This window comes from Notamacropus eugenii, chromosome 1 (genome assembly GCF_028372415.1).
Source record: "Notamacropus eugenii isolate mMacEug1 chromosome 1, mMacEug1.pri_v2, whole genome shotgun sequence".
NCBI classification, from domain to species: Eukaryota; Metazoa; Chordata; class Mammalia; order Diprotodontia; family Macropodidae; genus Notamacropus; species Notamacropus eugenii.
Window position 1 is genome coordinate 39,863,561 of NC_092872.1, and position 25,663 is coordinate 39,889,223.

Sequence of the window (25,663 nt, forward strand, 5' to 3'; positions counted from 1 at the left end):
TTATTTAGCACAAATGGTCTAACAAAAATCATATGGTCTTAAACTTTATTATGGCTTCACACATAGGGGCCTGTGCTATGACCAATCAATCTTTTGTTCCTGTATTAACCAATCATGAGATACTGTGACAAATCCTCATGAGATCCAGCAGTTTATAGTAGAATTGCAATTGCCTAAACCAAGTGCCCCTGGTGGAATCCTTACTCCTGCTTCTTTTGATTGCAAGAGAATGACATTAGATGCCATAGGCAAAATACATTGTCTTTGCTTTATGCCTCATTACTATTCTTTGACTCTATATTAGCTGCTCTAAACTATTCAAAGGGTCCTTGCCAGTGGTCTTTTCTTGGTGTATAGTGTAGATAATTAACATATAAAAAAAAGTTATAAATTTAGCTAATTGACAGTGATCCATGGAGGGAGGAGTAGGGGAAGGGACAAACTCCTGTCCAAGGATCAAAGAGGGGAATTGTGAGAAACAGACTAATTCCATCTTGTGAACGCTGACTCCATTTTGTGAACAACTTCTGTTTGGCTGTTTTCCTGTAAATCACCTGATTTCAGGGAATTCCACTTGTTCCCTTTCTCCCTCTTTACTCAGGAAGTCCCTAATCTTTCCTCCAGTAAGAAATGAGGTTACCTGATCCTACATATTATGTTTATTGTTTTCTTTTAATGTATAAAAATCTGTGTAAAATCTGTATTCAGGGTTTTGTGCCTGTTGACGGACCTTTGAACCAGTTTATTATGCATGGTTTGCTAATGAATCACATAGCTCATTCTTTGTTTCCTCAATTATTATAAGTTCACTAATGATAATATTTAAAAACATTCATCTGAGATGGGTTCATAGGTTTTGCCAGACTACTCAAGAAGTTCATGGTACAAAACAGGCTAAGAACTCCTGCTCCAGAAGGGCATAGCTACATTTTCTGGGTCTTATGGGAAATTTCCCTAATGAATGTTTTGAACCCAGGTCTTTTGACTCCATAACAAATATTTTATTCCACCTCTCCATGTTAAGTGTCCATGAAAATGTTACCAAAGTATAAGGGACTATACTGTCACTGGGCCTGTCTATACTACTCCATATTTCTAATCAATTTCACACATCCATAAATAATCAATCCCTTTACCCTTACTCTGAACCCTTCTAACTAAGAATAACTGACCAAAAGAGCAACCAGTTCAGGCAGTTTATGCTCCATTCCATAACCAAAGAGGATAGTGGATAGAGTAAGCTTGGAGTAAGGAAGACCTGAGGTCAGAGCCTGCTTCTGACATTTTTAGATATATGATCCCAGACAAGTCCCTTAACCTCTCTGAACCTCAGTTTCTTACACTGTAATATGAGGGGGTCAGACTAAATGCTCTCCAAGGTCCCTTCCAATAACAAGAACTTATTTAAGTAATAAGTAAACAACAAAGAAACCAAACCCAGAAACCCTAGAAACTTTTGTAATCAATACTGGTTTTCAGCCAAATCAAAGGATTTATAGTTGACTCTATAAATGCAAAATGAGGGCTCGGGGTTGCTGGGCAGAGTGTGAATTGTATAGCAGTAAAAAGATGTCTTTGTTGCGATGGTCTTCTGTGCCATGAAAACCACCCACCGAAAGGGCAAGTAATAGGAAAAGCCAAGAATGCAGAAACCACCATAAAAAAGAACAACTTCACAGCGTTTCCTTGAGGGACAACTATTGTGACAATAAATGTATTGTATCATTTTCCCTGTGTGACATTTTGGTTCGTGGCCTGAAACAGGAGAAAGGGAGTCCACTGCATGGAAATTCCAAGAAATATCCACATGGATGTACTTCTGGGAGGGGAAATTTCCAGTGGTTTCTTGGAATGTTGAGCAATGTCTCGGCCAAAATTTTCACATTTCTCTGTTGTGGATAGCACCAGCACTTGTCCCAGGATATTCATCAGGAATTGTAGGGCCAAGCCTAATTCCTAAAAACAAAACAAAAACCCCTTCATATGCACACACAAATTCATTTTCTATTAGTTCCACTTAGCTCTATTCTGATCTTCCCAGTTCTAGGAAACCCTGGGAATGACAACACAGAAGAGAGGACTAATTGATTTCTTTTTTTTCTTTTTTAAATTAATTTATTTATTTTCAGTTTTCTACAATAACTTCTATGAATCTTAGATTTTCTCCCCCTCCCTTTCCCCTCCTTTCCTCCTCTCTCCCCACCTCCCTCTCTGAGTCAGTGTGCAATCTTATATGGGTTCTACACATACATTCTTACTAAATACATTTTCACCTTAGTCATGTTGCATTGAAGAATTAAAATGAATGGGAGAAATCATGAGAAAAACCAAAACAAAACAAAACACAAGAGAAAATAGTTGCTTTGTTCTGCAATGCAATGCTGTAGTTCTTTCTCTGGATGTGAAAGGCATTTTGCCTCAAGAGTCCACTGGAAAGTTTTTAGGTCCTTGCATTGTTGTGAAGGGCTAAGTCTACTAGAAAAACTCCTCCCACACTGTGGTTGTTACTGTGTACAAAGTTCTTCTGGTTCTACTCCTTTCACTCAGCATCAGTTCTTATAAGTCCTTCCAGGCCTCTCTGAAGTCTTCCTGTTCATCATTTCTTATAGCACAAGAGTATTCCATTACATTCATATACCACAACTTGTTCAATCATTCCCCAATTGATGGGCATGCCCTTGATTTCCACCACAAAGTTCTTGGCCACCACAATGAGAGATGCTGTAAATATTTTGATATATTTCCCATTTTTATGATCTCTTTGGGATACAGTCCTGAAGCAAGATTGCTGGGTCAAAGGGTATGCACATTTTTGTAGCCCTTTCGGCATAATTTCAAATTGCTTTCCAGAATAATAAAAATGACAATTCTACCTAAATTAATTTACTTATTCAGTGCCATACCAATCAAACTACCAATTAATTATTTTCTAGAGCTAGAAAAAATAATATCAAAATTCATCTGGAATAACAAAAGGTCCAGAATATCAAGGGAAAAGAAATGCTAGGGAAGGTATCCTAGCCTTACCAGATCTCAAATTATATTATAAAGCAGCAATCATCAAAACCACTTGGTACTGACTAAGAAATAGAGGGGTAGACCAGTGGAATAGGTTTGGTACTGAAGACACAGTAGTCAATGAATATAGCAATCTACTGTTTGATAAACTCAAGGATCGCAGTTTCTGAGATAAGAACTCACTGTTTGACAAAAGCTGTGGGAAAAACTGGATAACGGTGTGGCAGAAACTGAGCACAGACCAATGCCTGATACTGTACACAAGAATAAATCCAAATGGATACATGCTCTAGGTATAAAGATTGATACTATAAACAAGTTTAGGGAATGAGGAATAATGTTTTGTCAGATTTATGGAGAATGGAGAAAATTTTCACCAAACAAGAGATAGAGAACATTATGAAGTACAAAATGGATAATTTTGATTACATTAAAGTGAAAAGTTTTTGCACAAACAAACCCAATGCAACCAAGATTAGGAGGGAATCAGAAAACTAGAAAAGAATTTTTGCAACTAGTGTCTGTGATAAAGGCCTCATTTCTAAAATAGAGAACTGAGTCAAATGTACAAGAACACAAGTCATTCCCCAACTGATAAATGGTCAAAGGATATGAGCAAGCAGTTTTTAGAGGAGGAAATTAAAGCTATCTATAGTTATATTAAAAAATGCTCTAAATCACTATTGATTAGAGAGATGTAAATCAAAACAGCTCTGAGGTACCACATCACACTTATCAGATTGGCTAACTTGACAAAACAGGAAGATGATAAATGTTGGAGAAGATGTGGGAGAGCTGGAACACTAATTCATTGCTGGTAAAGCTGTGAGCTGACTGATTGGTTAAAGAAATAGTTATTTAGCTCCTGTTGTGTGGAAAACAAGACAGTTCCTTAGTGAATAGAATGCTAGATTTACAATGAAGAAGACCAGAATTCAAACTCCCTCTCTGACACTTATTAGCTGTGTATGCTACTTAAAAGTCACTTAACCTCTCTGACTTTCATGTCAGATTTAGCTACTATACTCTAGGGTAGTAGAGGAAGTTTCTATACTCAAGAATGTAAAAGAAATTAGCTATTCTCAGCAACACAGTGATCCAAGACAATTCCAAAGGACTCAGGATGAAAAATGTTATCCACCTGCAGAGAAAGAACTGATGGAGTCTTAATGCAGATTGAAAGATGGCATTTTTCACTTTCTCTATTTTTTTCCTTTTGGGTCTGTGTCTTCTTTCATAACAATATGATGATATGTTTTGCAGGATTGAACATGTATAACTCATATTGCTTACTGCTCAGCTAGAGGGAGATAAGGGAAAGAGGGAAAAATTTTGGAATTCAAAAAAATTGTTTAAATGAATGTTAAAAATTGCCTTTATATATAAATGGGGAAAAATAAAATACTATTAAATAAAAACTTAAAAAGAAAGATACAGGAAGCAAAAAAAAAGTAAAAATATTGGTATATGCTTAGTACTCTGCTATACCCTGGGAAAAGATTCAAAGTTTAGATGAGACATGATTTTTGTCTTCATGCAGTTTACAGTCTAATGGAAGTGTGTGACTGTGGTTTATGACAAGATATTCATCCATCCCTTTAAACGTCCCTCTGGGCCATTCACTCAAATACTCTCTCTAATAAGGAGCCTCAAGTTACTGAGAGTTTACAAAAGTTGATTTCTGAGTGAGTTGCTTAGAATTTATTGTATCTTCCCAAAGAAACATGGTCAAGCGTGGTTAGGTTCCTAAGCCAACCTTGAAAGTCTACTTTGATTGACAAAGTGCCTAAAGTATAGTACATATAATATTGTATAACATAACCTCTATTTTTTTAATAGAAAAAAATCTATTTAAGTTCCATTTGAAAATCCAAGACAAAAATCACAGATTCATACAATCTCAAAGTCAGAAGCAGGGATGTGTGCTGGAGTCAGCTGAATCAGCTGAATTAGCTGGAGATCAATTGCAGAGCTGATTGTCAAATTTTAAGTGTAAGTTTTTATGCCTCAAAAATCAACAAACACAAATCAGGACTTAATTTACTGTTTTGTTCGTTGTATAGACTTAAGAAAGTGATCAAAAAAATGTCAATATGCAGATTAAACTTAAAACTGTGTCTTGCTGTATTTTCAGAGAGTGACATCCTCTGCCTTGTTAATTTGGTTTTTAAAATTTTATTTGTTTTTAATTTATGAAATAAAACAAGTGCTTCCATAACATGGTAAAAAAAAAAAAGGTAATTGCATGAAACTACAAATCTATTATGTATAACTTGTTATTCCTTTTAAATATATAATAAAATTATGTAAATTTCTTTTTTTCCCTTCCCTTTCCTCTACCCTGCCCTAGAGATGGCTACCATTAGACAAAAATATATATATGTATATGTATATGTATATGTATATGTATATGTATATATATATATATATATATACATATACATATACATATATATATTTCCATACATACTTTTATTTATTAGTTCTTTTTCTGGATACAAATAGCATCTTCTTTCATAGGTCCTTCGTGGTTAACCTGGGTATTTATAATAGGCAAAATGACTTACTCACCCAAAATTGTTCTTAAAACATTATTGCTGTTACTATTAACAATATTCTCTTGGTTCTGCCCATTTTGCTCTTCATTATTTTGTGCAAATCTATCCATGTTTTTCTAAAATCAACAAGCTCATTAAATCTAAATCATTAAATTAAAACTAGAATGCTTTCTCCTGTTCTTTTATTTTAATAATTTCCTCTACATCTGTTTCCCTATAATTGCTAGTATTATAAATTTGTTGAACAAATACAATTTGTTAAACATTTACCAGCCCACTAATGGTTGGAAGAGTCCTCAAAGGCCAGTCTGAGAAGTGATCCTGAATCCTGCAGACAAGAACCCTGAGTGGTCATCCAGCTTTAGTTTGAGGATCTTCAATGAAGAGGAGCCTACTCTCTCTTGAGATAGTCCATTAAAATCAAAATTTTTTTAAAAATTAATTAAATATTTTTTAAAAGCAGAGTTTTAGGATAACTCTAATTGCAAGGAAGTGTTTCCTTACATCAAGCTTACATTTGTCCCTCTGCAACTTACAACCAGCTCTACTCTCTGAGCCCAAGCCAGAATCAACCTAATCCTTTCACGAGACTATCCTTCAAATCCTTGAAGACAGTTTTCATGTCCCTCCTGTCACCTTTTCTCCAGGCCAACCATTCCCAATTCCTTTGAGTGATCCTCGTATGGCATGATGGAGAAGCCCTTTCCCATCCTGACTGTCTTCCACTGGGCATTCTCCAGTTTATCAATATTCTCCCAAAGATTTGACATCCAAAACTGAACTCCAGACTCAAATGTGATCTGACCAAGGCAGGGGAGAGCAGGACTGACTATCAACTTCTCATTCTGCCAATGGTCTTTTAATGCAACTTAAGATGGCAATAGCTTTTTTGGACACCATAGCAAACCATTTATTCCTATCTTTTTCCAGACAAACTGATGTCTGCCTATGTCTCCCTGATCTTATGTTTCTGGAATTAATTTTTGAACCTAAATATAGAGACTTTACATATTTCTATATCTCTATTAAATTTCGTCTTATGAGATTTGATCTAGTATTCTAGCTTTTCAATAACTTTTTGGACCCTGCCTGTTACCTAGTGTGTTAACTGTCCTTCCGTGGGCTGAGTTATCTACCAACTCTTACTACATGTTGCTTCTAACTAGCACTTTTCTCACCTTGGCCCACTGTGGAGTAGAACGGTATCTGGCAACTTTCCCCCTATTTTCTTATCCTTAATGCAATATGCTTTTTTCCTCTCTTTTTTCCTCCTTTTTAAAAATTCATATTTATTTTCAGTGCCAAATTCTCTCCTTTCCTCTTTCCTCTCTTTCACTCAGTGAGAAGGCAAGAAAAACAAAACACATTACAAATATTGTAGTCAAAGCACGCATATTTTTGAAGTTTTCAAAATATTACTAGTGGTAGGAAAATAGATACAGAAGAAACTTTTCCTTCTATCTTTTTTTATTTTCAATTTAACTCTTGTGGAAAAAGCAAAGGCACACATAGAATCTTAGGATTTAGATTTGGAAAAAATTTAGAAATCATTTAATCTAGCCCTTCATTTTACAGGTAAATTGAGGTAAACCGAGGCCTAGGAAGTGAAGAGGTTTGCCCCAGGTCACATAGCTAGTAAGTGGAAAAATCTGGAGTAAACCCAGGTCTTTTAATCATAAATGAAGGAATTTTTGTTCCTAAGGTACAGTGGATATCTTATTGAATTAGCTTATTCTAAATGTTTAATGCTCCACTTAAGTTTCAACATGGCCCTATAGTATATTGTTGGCTTATACCTCACCCACTGAAGTTGTTTGGCTTTCAGCTCACACTCAAGTTAAACTAAATAATATGAAAGAATCATAAACTAAGGTACTAAATAAATAAATGTATCAATTATTTTCAATTTCTCCCTGTCTACAGGCCCTACAAATATGCCCATGTCTCCCCCATCCTCAAAAAACCCTCACTTAATCCTACCATCTCCACTGCCAAGATGTACCTCCACTTTCTTCCCTCTTATTCTCTTCTTAACCCCTTACAATCTGGTTTCCAACTTCATTCCACTGCAACTGTTCTCTCCAAAGTCACTGATGACCTTTCAATTGTCCAATGCATTGGTCTTTTCCCCCTCATTCTCCTTCACCTCTCTGTGAACTTTGACACTATTGGTCACTCTCTTTTCCTTACTATGCTTTTCTCTCTTGGTTTTGGAGAGATCACTCTCTCCTGGTTCTCATTCTACCCATCAGAGGGCTCTTCAGTCTCCTTTGCTGGATCCTCATCCAGAAAATATCCACTCATCACAGGTGTTGCACAGGATTCTATCCTGGGCCCTCTTCTCTTCTCCCTCTACACTTCTCTTGGTGATTTCATCAGTTCCCATGGATTTAATTACCATCTCTATGCTGATGATTCTCAGTCTACCTATTCTGCTCTAAATTATCTGCTGACTTCCAATCTTGCATCTCCAACTTCCTTTCAGACATCCTGAATTGGGTGTGCAGGAGACATCTTGAGTGCAACATGTTCAAAAACAAACTCCTTATCTTTCCCCCTAAAAACCCTTCCTACCTCCTACCTTCCCTATTACTGTAGAGGGCAACGTCATCCTCCTAGTCCCTCTGACTTGCAACCTGGGTATCATTCTTGACTCCTCATTATCTTTCACCCCTCACATCCAAACTGTTGCCAAGACCTGTCAACTTTATCTTTGCAACACGTCTACAACATGCTCTCTTCTGTCCTCTGACATGGCCGTCATTCTGGTACAAGGCTTATCAATTCATACCTGGACTATTGAAAAAACCTGCTGATGGGTTTGCCTTCCTCAAGTTTCCCTTCTCTCCAATCCATCCTCTATTCATACACTAAAGTGATTTTCCAAAAGTACAGGCATGATCATGTTGACTCTCTCCTTCCCATCTACCCCCAGGTATGCTTCCCCCAATTCCCACCCTCATCCATCCATCCATCCATCCATCCATCCATCCATCCATCCATCCATCCATCCAGTAAACTCCAGTGGCTCTCTATGACATCCAGGATCAAGTACAAAATCTTTTGTTTAGTGTTCAAACCCCTTCATAACCTAGTCCCCCTCTTACCTTTCCAGTCTTTTTACTGTCTTACTCTCCTATGCATACTCTTCAACCTAGTGATACAGACATTCCATCTCTAGGCTCTAGGCATTTTCTCTCCTTCCTCATCTCCACTTATTGACTCTTCTAACTTCCTTTGCTTGTCCCAACTAAAATCCTGTCTTCTATAGGATTCCTTTCTCAATTTCTTTTAGTTCTAGTGTTTTCCCTCTCTTATTTACTTCCCGTTTACCCTATAGATAGATTTGTATACATTTGCTTACTTGTGGTCTCCACCATAGATTGTGAGTTTCTTGAGAGCAGAGAATGTCTTTTGCTTCTTTTTGTATTCCCAGGTCTGGGGATTAGAACTGGATGTAGAACAGTGTCTGGTGAATGGTAGGCACTTAATAGGTACATACTAGACACTTAATAAATGTTTATTGAATGAATGAATGAAACTGGGCCAGCAATCAGTTAATAATAAACATTTTTAATAAAACTGAATATGAGGCAGCTAGGTGGTACAGTGGATAGATTCAGGACAACCTGACTTCAAATCCTACCTTAGACAGTCCCTATTCATGTGACCCTGGGCAAGTTACTTAACCTCTCCGTGCACAAGTTTCTTCCTCTGTAAAACGGGGATGATAATAGCAGCTACTCCACAGGGTAGGATGTGAGGATCAAATGATTTAACACGTAAAGGAAGCACTTGGCAAATGTTAAAGCACTATGTTGTTGTTCAGATGTTTCCAATTCTTTGTGATCCCATTTGGAGTTTCCTTGGCAAAGATATTGGAGTGGTTTGCCATTTTTTTCTCCAGGTCACTTTATATATGAGGAAACTGAGGCAAACAGGGATAAGTGACTTGCCTAGGGTCACATAGCTAGTAAGTGTCTGCGGCCAGATTCAAACTCAGGGAGATGAGTCTGACTCTAGACCCAGGCTTTTATGCACTGTGATACCTAGCTGCCTAAAACACGATATAAATGTTATTATTATTGGCATATCTAAGCCATAGGAAAAATATAAATTAAACCAGCTACCTTAGTTTTGTTTTGTTTTTTTGGTAAGAGGGGCTGCTGGGATGGATGGAGAACAAACTCACTGTTGTGAAAACTCTGGTCAACAATTTGCCTATTACAGTCTTAGAGCGCTGCCCAAGGTCCTGAGAAGTCAGTATATATGAGACAGTACATGACAAAGTCAGGACCTGAAAACAGGTCTTCCTGACTCCCAGGCTGACTCTGTAACCACTGGGCCACACTGCTGCTTTGTCAGATATGACAACAAAAATTCCTAAAAGATAAATAAGATAGAAAAGAAAAAGAAACTAATAATAATAATAATCTGTTTATCAATAAAAATCATTTATAAGGTAGTAGGATCATAGGATTTAGAATCGGAAGGGACTTTAAAGCTCATTTAGTACAACCTCACTCCACTTTGCATCTGCTGCTCTGCTTGATTTCAATGCCATGGAACAAGATGCTTACCACCTCATCACCGTGCTGTCCACTCAAGCTTTGGATACTCAGCAGCTTCCCTGAGCAGCTTCCTCTGGCCTCTGATCAGAGGGCTGGAGGATGGACAATTAAATTTCCCTCAAAGTCTTCCTTTACAGAGGGCAGAAAATGAACTCAGCTCACTTCTCTGGTGTTCCCACCCCCTGCTTTCCAGTTTCTTTTTGTGTTGTCTTCCTGTTCCTTGAAGGCAGGAGCTGTTTCTAATTTTCTTTTTGTATCCCAGTACTTGGCAAAGCACATAATGAATGTTTTTTTGGATTGAATTTAACTGAATCTCCCAATTTTATGAGGAAATTGAGGCCCTGAGAGGGGAAGCAAGTTGTCCAATGTCACATAGGTGCCATAAGCCCAGGTTTTCTATAGTATGTAATAATATTATACAGACAAACAATTACACAGAATTATTGTGTAAAGTATAATTATTATGAAAGCTAAAAATAATTTTTTATTCAAAGTCCTGGAATAGTATACATTTTCTTCAGTGGGATCACAGTCACTGAAGAGAGATCATCTTAGTCATCCACAGAAGAAAAACAAAGTGGATGAAGAAAGCATACTGCCCACATCTTGTCGTTCGCAACCCATTGAATTAGTCTGTAGTATATCATTCTTGTAAATGAACTACCAAAAGTTGATGGTCTGGGCCTAGAACTAAATAATTAGGAACAGATGGTGTTGCATCCCCAGCTGGACAATGCACAGTTGCTTCCTGGCAACAAAGTCTAAATTTTTATAACAAATATTCTTATGTTGGTGCTCTTTGGCTGTGTATTGTGGAACATTGTGATCTCAGAAACTTAAAATTATAGCTTAACCAAGGGACAATGAAAGCATGTGTTGGGCTGCTTTCATTGGGAGCCATGGTTACCATTGGTTGACTCTACATAGAGCTGCTGCCACCTGCTGCTTCTCTGTTAAATTGCCACTGCTGTGCTATTGCCTCCTTGAAGGGAATAGCGCCACTCTTTTGGGAAACAGCCAGTGCTCTCAAGGTAGTTTAGGTCTTTTGTGAGTCAAGCGCTTGCTAATAACACCCAGGCAGAACCAAAAAAGAGTCCCTCGGGTCAAGCATCCCTTTGAGAACTTTAGCGCTTGAATTTGGTTGAGTAAAATCCTTTTCTCTTCCATCAGATTTGTAATAGCTGGTGCCAGGGCCATTCAAATAAAGCTCCACTCAGCAACATTGGTGATTGGAGGCCATCAAGAATGATAATAGCTGGGTGGCTCAGTGGATAGAGAGCTGGTCCTGGCATCAGGAAGACTCCTCTTCCTGAGTTCAAATCTGACCTCAGACATTTACTAGTCACTGAACCCTGTTTGCCTCAGTTTCCATATCTGTAAAATGAGCTGGAGAAGGAAATGGCAAACCATTCCAGTATCTTTGCCAAGAAAACTCCAAACAGGTTTGGAAGAATTGAACATGACTGAAAATGGCTGAACAATAAGGATAATGGTTAAGGAGAAAGGTTTGAAGCAGAGAGACCAATTTCAATAGTCCTCTAGATACTTGGACAGTTATGCCCAATTGGTATCTACTTTATATGTCCAAAATGGAGCCCATTATCTTACTCTTCAAATCCAATCCCTTCCCTATCTTTCCCCTGTCAAATGTACGATCATCCTTCCAGTCACTTGGGTTTGAAAATTTGGTGTCATCGTTTACCTTTCACTCTCACTTAACCTTTACATCCATTTAGTTGTCAAGACTTGTTGATTCTACCTCTATGAGATCTCCCTTATATCTATCCCCTTCTCTCCACCCACATAACTATTATATGCCCTTCATTTAGAAGAGGACCAATGGCATAGTGGGGTGGTGGCTTGACTTGCATGAATTGGATTTAAGTGAGGCAAAGTTGCACAAAGTCTTCAGTCTAATTCTCTCTTCCAGAGCCATTGAAGTCCAGTAGTAGGACAAAAGTCAAGATGACTGATGATGGCCTGGGGATGCAATGGATGACTTTGGCATCTTCAACTTCTGACCAAGCTCTAAGCATTCCACAGTGCCTGCTTCAGCCACCTTCATGGCCATTGGAATAAACTGTTCTCATTTACCCATTCTGCCAAGGAAGTCTTCACATGCTTGAGGTAGACATCCCCCTATATTACCACCCAGTTTGAGGCCTGACAATTACCTTCAACCTGAGTTAGTCCATCTGCTGAGACAGTTTTACCAGGGTGTGGTCACTATACATGTTACTTCTCAGAGGCACAGGTGAGAGCTGAGTGATGGTGGATGAGCAGCCCTGAAAAGGACTTGGCAAGCCCTCATGCTAGAGGTGCTAGTCCTGCCTGAATACCCATACACCCCACGACATAACTACCAACAAGTTCAAGCCCTTATGAGCTCTCTCCTGAACTTTTTCAGCCTCCTCTTAAATGGTTTCTCAGCCTCTCCCTTTTTCAAACCACCTACCACAGAATTGACTGGTATTTCTAAAATGTAGATCTGACTATGTTACTGCCCTGCTCAAAACACTTCAGTGGATCCCTATTGCTTCTAGGATCAAATGCACATTCCTCTCACAGGTAAAACCCTTCACATTCTGCCTTCACAATCCTTCACAACATACCACTCTAGACTCATAATACATTTCTTCTATCCTATACTCTGCATTCCAGTGAACCTAGCCTACTTACTTATTGCCTCATATGACATTCCATTTCCCACCTCCCTGCCTTGACCATCCAGGGTGTCCCCCTGGAATAACCTTTTTCTTCACCTGCATCTAATAAAATAACTAGTTTCCTTCCAAGCAAAACTATCACCACAGAAGTCCTGTAAAGATCTCTTCAGTTATTAGACTTCTCTCCCCTACCTTCCCTATCCCAAGTTACTTTGTAATTATTCAATATTTATTCTATATAGGTTCATCCTAGTTATTTTTTTTCCCAGTAGAACATAAACTTCTTGAGGGTAGGGATGGCTTTTCATCTTTATCTATGTATCTCAACACCTTTGGACAGTGCTTTTTACACATAGTAGGCAATGAATGAATATTTGTGGAATCATTGAACTGAACTGAACTAAGATTGATTAATAAGACAGTTCTGAGAGTGGTATGAAGGATGAATTGGAGGGGAAAGAGAACAGGGCTAGGAAGATCTAGGAAGAAGATATGGGAGAAAATCTGAGGCTTGTCCATCAATCAACTGACCGATCAATCAACAAATCCTAATTCAAGACTCGGATCCAAGGGTGGGGTCAGTGGGAAGAGAGAGGAGAGAGGAATAGAAAAGAAATATTGTAGAGTTGGAAATAATAGGCTGTGGTGACTGATTAGAGAAGAAAAATGAAGGAAGAAGAAATCAAAGATAACTCAAGATTATGAAATAACTTAGAAGGTTAGTCACAGAGTCACCTAACTGTCCACAAAGGGAGCCTGAAGGGATGACTAACAGAATTTATGGGACCACTCCACCCATGCACACTTGCTGAATCGACATTTTCTTTGGCTGATTTGGGGGAATGATTTCGCAACTTAGCACTTCCAGAACTCAGCTTTCCATGATCAAAGCCTTTTAGGTTCAAGTAGGAAAATCATTCATGATTTTTCTCTACCTTCCAGGGAGCCTGCCCCAAACTCCTTTCTGAAAGCAGTTTTTCTGCTTTTTCTCCATTAGAAACAGCTTTCTGAAATCAGTAAATAAATAGAAGTAAGAGAATTCAGGCATCTCAAATGCAAAAATTTTTTCCATAATGTTGCAATTTGATTTTTGAAAAGACAACTTTGTTTTTTCCCTCCCTCCTCTCTCCCTGTGCTTAAGAAAAGATCATAGCACCATCTACTGTTTTCTGAAATCAGGGCACTGGATGCTTAAGCCAGCTGAAAGTCTTTCCTATTGAAAGAAAAAAGTTACTATTTTAGGGGAAGAACTAGGGATGTTTAGCCTGGAGAAGGATCAGCTAAGTGGCACAGTGGATAGAGGGCAGGAACTGAAGTCAGGAAGACTCCTCTTCCTGAGTTCAAATCTGGCTTCAGACACTGCTGGGTTACCCTGGGCAAGTTGCTGCACCCTGTTTGCCTCAGTTTCCTCATCTGTCAAATGAACTGGAGAAGGAAATGGCAAACCATTCCCCTGTCTTTGCCAAGGAAACCCCAAATGGGATCACAAAGAGTCAACAAGACTGAACAACAACAAAAAACCTGGAGAACAGAAGGGTCTTTGTGATCTTGATATCTGTTTTTATGTATTTGAAGAGCTGTCACGTGGAAAAGTGAGAAGACCTCTTCTGCTTTGCCCCAGAGAGGCTGCTACTTAGTTGCCACAGTAGATAGAGTGCTGGAAGACCTGAGTTCAAGTTTAGCCACAGCTACTTCCTAGTTGTATGACCCTAGGCAAGTCATTTACCCTCTGCCTCAGTTTTGTCATCTATAAAATGGGGATAATCACAGTACCTAGGATTGTTGTGAGAATTAAATGAGGTATTTGCAAAATTCTTTGAAAACCTTAAAGCTATGTAAATGCTAGCTTAAAAATAACCTAGACTAGGAATAACAGGTAGAAGCTGTAAAGAGATAGACTTAGGTTTGTTGTCTTGAAAACCTTCCTGACAATTAGAGCTGTTCCAAAATGAAATGAGGTATGTCACAAGTATGACCACTTGCGATTCTTTTGCTCTGGATTAATTACTCTATCCACTAGACTATTTATCCTTACTGACATGGAAAACAAGCCCAAACCTGTGTAAAACATACAAATATGCCTACAGAGAACTGTCTTAGTAAGGATTCTCATGAGACAGACAATGTAGTTGAAATGAAGATATGTCTAAAGTAAATTGTACCTGCAGAGCATAGATCTAGAAAAGACATCAGAGGCCATCTAGCTCAGTCTACTCAGTTTACAGATGAGGAAACTGGGACCTAATAAGGTTAAGTGAGCTACTGCAAGTCATGGAGGTGGCGTCAGAGGAAGAGTGTGGACCCATGCCCTCTGTCTCTAGAACTTCTGTTCTTTCTGTTAGAAATCAATCATGTATGCTGCTACCTCCTTGATTTTAGCTGTTGGAATGGCCCAGTTCCATTCAATGTGTTGGCCAATGAGCTTGGTAGGAGGTGCTTTGCTGGGAAATTGTACTGGAGATTGGTTCTATCCTAGAGCTGAGAAGGAGGTGGGGAGGAAGTACTGAAAAAGGAGAAGAGAGTACAGAGGTGTCCCTAAGGCAGTCTTAGTTGGAAGGGACCTAGTCGAATTCCCTCATTTTACAGATAAAGGAACTGAGATTTAGAGAGACAAGGACTTGAACCCACAACCTATGATTCCAAATCCAGCCTTCTTTTCACTGAACTACAAATCTTTGGTCACTTCATAATTTTATTAAGGACTGGCAAGAAACTATCTCGCTTAAAACTGCTTTAATAGAGCCCCAAACAAAAGGCAACTAAAGGTGGTATAGCTAAGATAAATACATAGTATGTTGGACTGGGAGTCAGGAAGACTTGAGTTTAAATCTTATCTCAGACATTTACTAACAGGGGCATCCCTATTACCCCCAGGATCAAATATAAAATCCTCCATTTGGCTTTTAAAGCCCTTTATAACCTTTACAACCTTGCCTCTATAAATGCTTATTGATTGACTGGCTAGGCAGGAGAAAAAAACTACCCTAAGCAAGTACTAACTGATAGAGAAAAACAGGAAAAACTAACTTAGCAGGAATCTCATCTAGCCTCAGGGCAGTTAGGTGGTGGTATGGATAGGTGAAGCCTGGAGTCAGTGAGACCTGAGTTCAGTTCCACTCTCAGACACTCAGTAGGTGTGTGACCCTGGGCAAGTCACTTAACCATTTGCCTCCATTTCCTTGGTAAAATAAGCTGGAGAAGGAAATGGTAAACCACTTCAGTATCTTTGCCAAGAAAACCCCGAAGGGGGTCACAAAAAAGTCAGAAATGACTGAACAGCTCAACAACCATTTAGCCTCTGTTGAGGTTTCATGCAGTAAGGTGGATCTTGGAGGAGTTAATGGGAAACAGCAGGGAGGCTGGAAATGACTAAAGACCCTTCTTAATTATCTTCATATCCTCCTTCCTCCCCAACCTCCATAATACTTTATATACAATAAATGTTTAATAAATGGTTGGTGAACGAATGAATGAATGAATTCCATACATTCACCTCCCCCCCAAATCTAAGGATTATAGCATATATATGGTATACATACATACACCATAACTTGGCAGTCATTTCCCCACTTGATGGGCAGCAACCTCAGTTTCTAATTCTCTACCACCATGAAAAGAGCTGCTATAAATATTTTTGTACATGTAAGTCTTTTTCCTCTTTCTTTGACTTCTGGGGCATTGACCTAGTAGTTGTGTTATTACTGGGTCAAAGGACATGTAGTTTAATAGATTTTGGCACATGGTTCTAAATTGCTTTCCAGAATGCCTGCACCAGTTCATAGTTCCATATGGTATGAAATTTTTAATGAAAACTTATTCACTCTGAGTAAATGCCACAGTTTAAAGTCATGCACTTTGATATATATATATATATATTATATGTATTTTTAAATATACCACATACTGAGTGATGCCTACTGACCAAAAATGTCTGATAGCTGTTGCACATGCTTGTGTTTCCTCATTTAGTACATACACCAAATTTCCTACCCATCTACTTCTTTCACATGTGTATTTACCAGCAAAACCTCTCTAGACATTCTACTTACTGTTTACCAGAATGTCAAAGCACTTGACTGTTGTCTTCTGATATCAAGCATTATTGTACTTGTTTTATACTAAAGTGTCATTTTTTTAGTTTGACAGAGAATTACAGTGATTAAAAAGGAAACTTAATGCTAAAAACTAGAGAACTACCCTCTAAGTGACCCAGTAGTAGTAGAAATGAGTCTTGAAGATGGCGGAGTAGAAAGACGCACATACACATAGCTCCGAACCCACAACCCATAGAACGGCTACAGGGAAGTAACTCACTGCGAATTCTGCACCCAGAGGCCACGGAACATTGGAGCGAGGGAGATTTCTGTTCCGGAGAGACCAGCAAACCTCTCGCGGGGGGTCCTTCGTGCAGCGGACTGGGCGCCGGGACTGGGAGCTGAGTGCAGCCCTGCTGCGGTTGTGGCACAGAGAGGAAAAGATCCGAGCGGGCTTCAGGGACAGGATCTCCAGCGGCCACGCGGGTCCCTCCACCCACAGAGGGACCTGCAAACCTCTTGCAAAAGGTCCGTCGCACTGCAGACGCGGAGCCCAGCCCAGACCTGCCGTGGCCACAGCACCGAGAGGTACAGATCTGAGCAGGCTTCAGGGACAGGATCTCCAGCCGCCGCACAAGTCCCTCCACCCACAGGTGACGGGGGTCGGTGAGAGAGTCTCTCTGGCGGGTCGAGAGGTGAGTGAGGTGCCCCCATAACTCAGGCCCCCCCCGGGAGGTAGAAGCTGAGAGGCAGCTGTAGACCGGGGCTCCCCAAGGGGGCAGGAGCCTGGATCCATTGTGGAAGGTCTGTGCATAAACCCCCTGAGGGAACTGAGCCTGAGAGGCAGCCCTGCCCCAACCTCAGCACCTGAACATAATCTCACACTGAATAGCAGCCCTGCAACCGCCCAAAGCCCTGAGGCTGGAAGCAGCATTTGAATCTCAGACCCCAAACGCTGGCTGGGAGGATCAGGAGGTGAGGTGGGTGTGAGGAGAATATTCAGAGGTCAAGTCACTGGCTGGGAAAATGCCCAGAAAAGGGAAAAGAAATAAGACTATAGAAGATTACTTTCTTGGTGAACAGGCATTTCCTCCCTTCCTTTCTGATGAGGAAGAACAATGCTTACCAAGAGGCAAAGACACAGAAATCAAGGCTTCTGTGTTCCAGCCCACCCAATGGGCTCAGGCCATGGAAGAGCTCAAAAAGAATTTTGAAAATCAAGTTAGAGAGGTGGAGGAAAAGCTGGGAAGAGAAATGAGAGACTTGAAGTCAAAGCATGAACAGCAGATCAGCTCCCTGCTAAAGGAGACTCAAAAAAATGTTGAAGAAAATAACACCTTGAAAACTAGCCTAACTCAATTGGCAAAAGAGGTTCAAAAAGCCAATGAGGAGAAGAATGCTTTCAAAAGCAGAATTAGCCAAATGGAAAAGGAGATTCAAAAGATCACTGAAGAAAATAGTTCTTTCAAAATTAGAATGGCACAGAAGGAGGCTAAGGACTTTGTGAGAAAGCAAGATATCACAATACAAGCCCAAAAGAATGGAAAAATGGAAGATAATGTGAAATATCTCATTGGAAAAACAACTGACCTGGAAAATAGATCCAAGAGAGACAATTAAAAAATTTTGGGACTACCTGAAAGCCATGATCAAAATAAGAGCCTAGACATCATCTTTCATGAAATTATCAAGGAAAACTGCCCTGAGATTCTAGAACCAGAGGGCAAAATAAATATTCAAGGAATCCACAGATCATTGCCTGAAAGAGATCCAAAAAGAGAAACTCCTAGGAACATTGTGGCCAAATTCCAGAGTTCCCAGGTCAAGGAGAAAATATTGCAAGCAGCTAGAAAGAAACAATTCAAGTATTGGGGAAAAACAATCAGGATAACACAAGATCTAGCAGCCTCTACATTAAGGGATCGAAGGGCATGGAATAGGATATTCCAGAAGTCAAAGGAACTAGGACTAAAACCAAGAATCACCTACCCAGCAAAACTGAGTATAATACTTCAGGGGAAAAATTGGTCTTTCAATGAAATAGAGGATTTTCAAGCATTCTTGATGAAAAGACCAGAGCTGAAAAGAAAATTTGACTTTCAAACACAAGAATGAAGAGAACCATGAAAAGGTGAACAGCAAAGAGAAGTCATAAGGGACTTACTAAAGTTGAACTGTTTACATTCCTACATGGAAAGACAATATTTGTAACTCTTGAAACATTTCAGTATCTGGGTACTGGGTGGGATTACACACACACACACATGCACACATGCACACATACATAGAGACAGAGTGCACAGAGTGAATTGAAGAGGATGGGATCATATCTTAAAAAAAAAATGAAATCAAGCAGTGAGAGAGAAATATATTGGGAGGAGAAAGGGAGAAATGGAATGGGGCAAATTATCTCTCATAAAAGAGGCAAGCAAAAGACTCATTAGTGGAGGGATAAAGAGGGGAGGTGAGAGAAAAACATGAAGTTTACTCTCATCACATTCCACTAAAGGAAAGAATAAAACGCACACTCATTTTGGTAGGAAAACCTATCTCACAATACAGGAAAGTGGGGGATAAGGGGACAAGCAGGGTGGGGGGGATGATAGAAAGGAGAGCATGGGGAGGAGAGTGCAATTCGAGGTCGACACTCATGGGGAGGGATAGGATTAAAAGAGAATAGAAGTAATGGGGGACAGGATAGGATGGAGGGAAATATAGTTAGTCCTATACAACACAACTATTATGGAAGTCATTTGCAAAACTACACAGATTTGGCCTATATTGAATTGCTTGCCTTCCAAAGGGAAGGGGTGGAGAGGGAGGGAGGTAAAGAAGTTGGAACTCAAAGTGTTAGGATCAACTGTAATGTTCTTGCCACTAGGAAATAAGAAATACAGGTAAAGGGGTATAGAAAGCTATCTGGCCCTACAGGACAAAAGAGAAGACGGAGACAAGGGCAGAGAGGGATGATAGAAGAGAGAATGGATTGGTCATAGGGGCAATTAGAATGCTCGATGTTTGGGGGGGGAGGGGATAAAAGGGGAGAAAATTTGTAACCCAAAATTTTGTGAAAATGAATGTTAAAAGTTAAATAAATAAATTTTAAAAAAAATAAAAAAAAAAAGAAATTAGTCTTGCTTTCTTCCTTGAATTTGGATTGCCACTTGAAAGCTACAGGAACTACCAAATACTCTGGGTATCACCAAGTTCTGAGTGACTACTATAAAGCTGTACGAGGTGACTAGGTGGCATAGTGGCTAGAGTACTGGACTTAGAGTCAAAAAGACACATTTTCCTGAGTTCAAATCTGGCCTAAGACACTTACTAGCTGTGTGACCCTGGGCAAGTCACTTAATCCTATTTGTCTCAGTTTCCTCATCAGTAAAATGAGCTGGAGAAAGAAATGGTAAATCACACTGGTAACTTTGCCAAAAAAACCCCAAATAGGGTCACAAAAAATCAGACACAATTGAAAAAAAACCCAAAACATAAAGCTGTAAACTCTCTAAAGATGGGCTAAGTGACTCAGCATATGCTACCTACTATGAAGCTATTGGGTCATGTTTCTCCCTTCTTTTTCGACCATCATTCCTTTTGAGGAAGGGCAGTGGGAAAATTTTAATAATCTTCAACAGTAGTCTGTTGCCAATAGTCTGACTACTTGCAAGAATTTTGTAAAGAAGGATGTTTATTCAGGCATGGGTTGGACTAGATAGTCCTTGAGATCCCTTCCAACTCTGAGATTCTGTGAAATATAAGAAAGAATAAGACCACTGGTGTCCAAAGCAGGGCCATGACTTGAACCAAGAGGTATGTAATCAACACATGGTAGAATGAGTGGCATCTCATTCTCTTGGCAACAGCCAATTATTGTGAGGTCTGTCTCCAAAACAACAACATCTTTTCTTATCTCTTAGCATTCCCCTACTCAGTATCATTCTCTGAGCGGCAATCTGTCCTCCTTTTGAGAAGGGTACTGACTCCTGAGAAATTATAACTTAACCTCTATCCATGAGTAACAGTTTTGCAAGTGGCATTGGGAGAATTCCTTGTCCCATATTCCAAAGTTTACTCACTCTTTTTGCCAAGGATCACCTCAGGTCAGGGGCATGACTCCTCAGAGAACGGGATCTGAGTTCCTGGGCAGTGCATTAGAGCCCTTGCCCTCCCTCCTTTTCATTTTGAGTTGGAGTGAGTTTCCAAAGCTGGATAATTAGGAATTTGTGATCTGCTTTACAGATCTCATCACATTATCTTTCCACTCAAACCCACCACTCTTCTAAACTTCCCTGTTACTGTAGAGGGGACAAGCACCTTTCCAGTCACCAGGTTCACAATCTTGGGGTCATCCTCAACTCCTTACTCTCCTTCACCCTATACATTCAAACAGTTGTCAAATCATGCTGCTCCGCCCCACAACATTTGGCACATTTATTCCCTTCTCTTAGTCCCTCGTAATTTCTATACTTGGACTATTACCTCAGAATTGAGACCTGTCTGCCTTAAGTCCCTCTCTTTCCAATCCATCCTCCCAACAGCTGCTAAAGTGACTTTCCTAAAGTGCAAATCTAACCATATCACTTTCCTCTCCAATAAACTCCAGGGACTCCCTGTTGACTCTAGTATTAAGTTTTATTTTTCCTTTGGTTTTTTCATTTCTATTTTGGTAAATTTATGAATTAAAACTTATATAATTATAAAATTAGCAGTATCGTTATATATAATTATATGGTATATATGTATATATACTTATATACATGTATATAATTTACAAATAAGTAACTATATACATGTAAAACCACTGGATTTGGAAACAGAAAGCCTGGGTTCAAATACTGACTCCTCTGTATGACTGTGGAAAAAATCTTTATTTTCTTCATTTTCTTTATGTGGAAAATGAGATTGGGATATACATACATGTTATATATACATATAATATATGAATATATAGTATATATGGATATATTATACAAAAGATATATACACACACATACATACTGTCTATGTGTGTGTGTGTGTGTGTGTGTGTGTGTGTGTATAAAATGTTGATTAAATCTTCTACATGCAGAACACTATGGTAAGCTCTGAGGGAACTATAAAATGTAGGATAAGACATGGTCCCTGCTCTCCAAAAACTTGTAATAGGGGAGAAAGTGTCTACCAGTTGGGTTCTGGATGAACAAATTGTGATTATGAATGCAACAGGACACTATTGTTACATAAGAAACATTGAAGGGAATATTTTCAGAGAAATGTGGGAAGACTTGTTTGTATCAAGTGATACAGAGTTAAATGAGAAAAATCAGGAGAAAAAAATTATATGGTAACAGTAACACTGAAAATGAAGAACTTTGAAAGATTTAAGAGCTCTGATCAACATGACAATCAACCATGAGTCAGAGAAGCAATGATGAAAAATGCCATTTACCTCCTGACGTGACAGAGAGGTGATTATCTGAATAAATATGTAGAATGAGACACACATTTTTAGATATGGTCAATAGGGGGAATTTGTTTTGCTTAGTTTTGCATATTTATTGTAAGGGTTTTGTTTTTCTTTTTTCTGGGTGAAGGGGCAGCTGGAAAGAAGGGAAAATAAATCAATAAATACTCACTTAAAATTAATTTTTTAAAAAGTAGAGTAATCTAATTAATTAATCCTTCAGTAATCTGTACATAGTAGGTGGTGGGTTCTTCAGTCATAGGCTGGATGATCACTCGCCTAGTTATTATAGTGGAGATTCTTTTCAAGTATGAGTTGAACTAGAAAGCCCAGGAGATCATTTCCACTTCTTCAATTCTGTGATTCCGGGACAGTTTACCTGAAATAGCCTAGCACAGTTCTCTTTCGAGGGAATGTGAGAAGCCTCCTGTCAATCTTTACCCTCTCTCTCCTTCTTTAAGCAGGAACTCTCCTTAATTTCAGATTGCTACAACCTCTCTCTGTTAGTTATTCCAATACTGGCTCACCCTTACGGGAAAGATTTGTGATCAGCTCTTATAATCAGGAAAATTTTCCTCCTAGGCTATCTAACTTAGAACATTTTTTTTACAATTACATGTAAAAAAACCTCAATTCTGTACCTTTATTTTTTTTTTAATTGAGTTCTAAATTCTCCCCCTAACTTCTTCCCTTCTTCTGTCATTGACAAGGCAAGTAATTTGATATAGGGTATATACGTGCACTCATTATGTTGTTTAATTTAAACTAATCACAATGATGGAAAAAGTAGGGATCTAGAGTCAGTAGATGTTCAAATATCTCCTCTGATATTTAGTTACATGACCCTGGATGAATTCCTTAATGGCTCTGAGCCTCAGGTTTCTCATCTATAAAATGAAGGAATAAAGATGATACCTATAGTACTTACCACACAGGCTTGTTGTAAAGATCAAGTGAAATTGGGTGGCTAGCTATACATAGGCACGCATATATAGTGCTTTGTGAACTTTGAAGTGCTTGTAAATGTCAATTACTATGTTTATTGTTAATACTTTATTATATTCTTGCTTTTATGATTGTTTCTCATGAAATGTTATTTCATGTAATGTAATTCATCATGTAGATGAATGTTATTTCTTCTTCATCTACATGAAGACTGTCGAAAAATGAAGTGAGCAGATCCAGGAGAACATTGTACACAGCAATAACTACACTGGACAATGATCAGCAGTGAATGGCTTAGATACCCTCAGCAATATAATGATCCAAGACAATTACAAAGCACTTATGATAAAAAATACTCTCTACTTCCAGAGAAAGAACTTATGGAGTCTGAAAATGGATGGACACACACTATTTCACTTTCTGTATTTGTTTCATGGATTTTTTGCTTTTTGGTCTATGTTTTCTTTTTTTGTTTTGTTTTGTTTTTTTTTCTTTGGTCTATGTTTTCTTTCAGAACATAAGACTAATATGGAAATATAGTTTGCATGACTGCACATGTGAAACCCATATGAGATTGCTTACCATCTGAGGGAGGGATTAGGAGAGGGAGAGAATTTGAAATTTACAATTTTTAAAAACAAATGTTAAAAATTATTTTTACATGTATTTTAGGAAAATATTTTTTGAAATGAAGACTTTGCTGATCTTCCCAGTTTTAATTCCCTTGCCCACTTGAAGTGACTTCATGCATATTTTAGATTTACTTACTTGTATACATATTCTATCCTTCCAACAGATTGTATACTCCCTGAGGGCAGGGGTTTCCCCCCCTATCTCTGGAGCTAAGGCGCCTCACACGTGGTAGACACAATATTTTGTTGAATTAAATCAAACTGAATTCTTCCTTCTTTTTCTGTTTAAGAGAAAATACAAAGCAGCTGGCTATGATTATATTGGTAAGAGTCCCACGTTTACTTAGAGACTTGTTAAATTACCCCTGCCCCCTGGGCCTTATATTTTCCCTAAGGAATAAACCTTTCTTCTTTCCAACTCTTTAATTGCTCTTATGTTTCTTTTTTGAAATCTTTCCAAAGTCTCTACATTCCTTTTGAGTTTGGAAACTAGAACAAGTCTGACCAGTGTATAATTGAAGGATTTTTCCCAGGGAAGTGATCTGAATCTGCCTTGAACAAGAGACTGTGTTTAAGCAGTCTGAATGCAGGCCCAGCATTCTTTCCACTGTACCAGGCTGCCCCATGTGGTTACTGTGTTGGATGTTTTTGATTAATTGTTTTCTTTGGGCACAAGGGAGGGTTCCATAGGGGGAGGGGGGGAGTAATGACTGAGATGTAAAAACAAAAGGCATCAATAAAATATGTATTATTTTGAAAAAGAAAACTTTCCATAAGTTTTCTCTTATGGAAATTATCTCTGTCCTTAGATCATTGCTTCATCTGAGAGTGTTTATTAGGCTTAAAGATACATATCAGTTCCTATAGAATCTGTCTAGTATATTCATTGCTAACATTTTTGTTATGAATTTATTTGTTTTCAATTTTCTACGATCACTTCCGTAAGTTTTAGATTTTCTCCTCCTCCCTCCCCCCTCCCTTCCTGAGACTGCTTGCATTTCTATATATATTCTCATTAAGCACATTTTCACATTAGTCATATTGCATAGAGGAATTAAAATGAATGGGGGAAACCGTGAGAGTTGAGCTGGATACAACTCATTAACTGTAAGGGGGTATGCAGTGTGCTGCAGTGGAACCAACTTTGCATTTAGAGTCAGATGTTCAAATCCAGGCTTTCCCATTTACCGTCTATGTAACCTTGTATATTTCATGCCGTCGTTCTCAGTTTCCTTATCTGTCAAATGAGTGAGTTAAGACTAGGTAAACTCTAAGGTCTTTTAGACTTTAACTAGCTTATTTATTTTTATTTTTTAGGTATTTTGAGGTCATAATTTTTTCTTCTATTTAATATAAAAGTCATCAATTTTGTCTGATTATTTCTTCTGTTTGGTTGATAAAACACCCCTCTTTCCCATAATTCAGACAAATATAGTACTGTAATCCTTTTTCTTCCAGGTATTTATTAGTTATTCCATTTAATTTTGTTTTAACATTCTTTTATCTTCAATCACATTTTCTTATTGTTTGTTACTAACTAAAACTTAGCAAAAGTGGTCTAAATTCAATTCAATCCAGCATGTACTTATTAAATGTCTACTATGTACAGGGTAAAAGGTAGCAGATTGGCTAAATTGCTGTCTACAGAGTTGGGAAGATCTAGATTTAAGTCCCAACTCTGACACCTACTGATTGTATGACCCTGGCTGTGACTTGAGATCTGAGTGCTCATACAATACACTAAGACTATAAATTACAGAGCAGGTGCCAAATATATTCGTAGAGGGAACTTCTTG

The 25,663-nt window shown here is 38.6% G+C and overlaps 1 long non-coding RNA gene across 1 annotated transcript; it reads right to left on the reverse strand.

Annotated features, from left to right (window-relative positions):
- Window positions 1-1,442: 1,442 nt before the first annotated feature.
- On the reverse strand, window positions 1,443-24,159 carry LOC140496927 (uncharacterized). The gene is made up of 2 exons (XR_011964452.1): window positions 24,004-24,159; window positions 1,443-1,956 (listed from the first exon to the last, which is right to left on the reverse strand). It is a non-coding gene; the product is annotated as an uncharacterized lncRNA (long non-coding RNA).
- Between the last annotated feature and the right edge of the window lie 1,504 nt (window positions 24,160-25,663).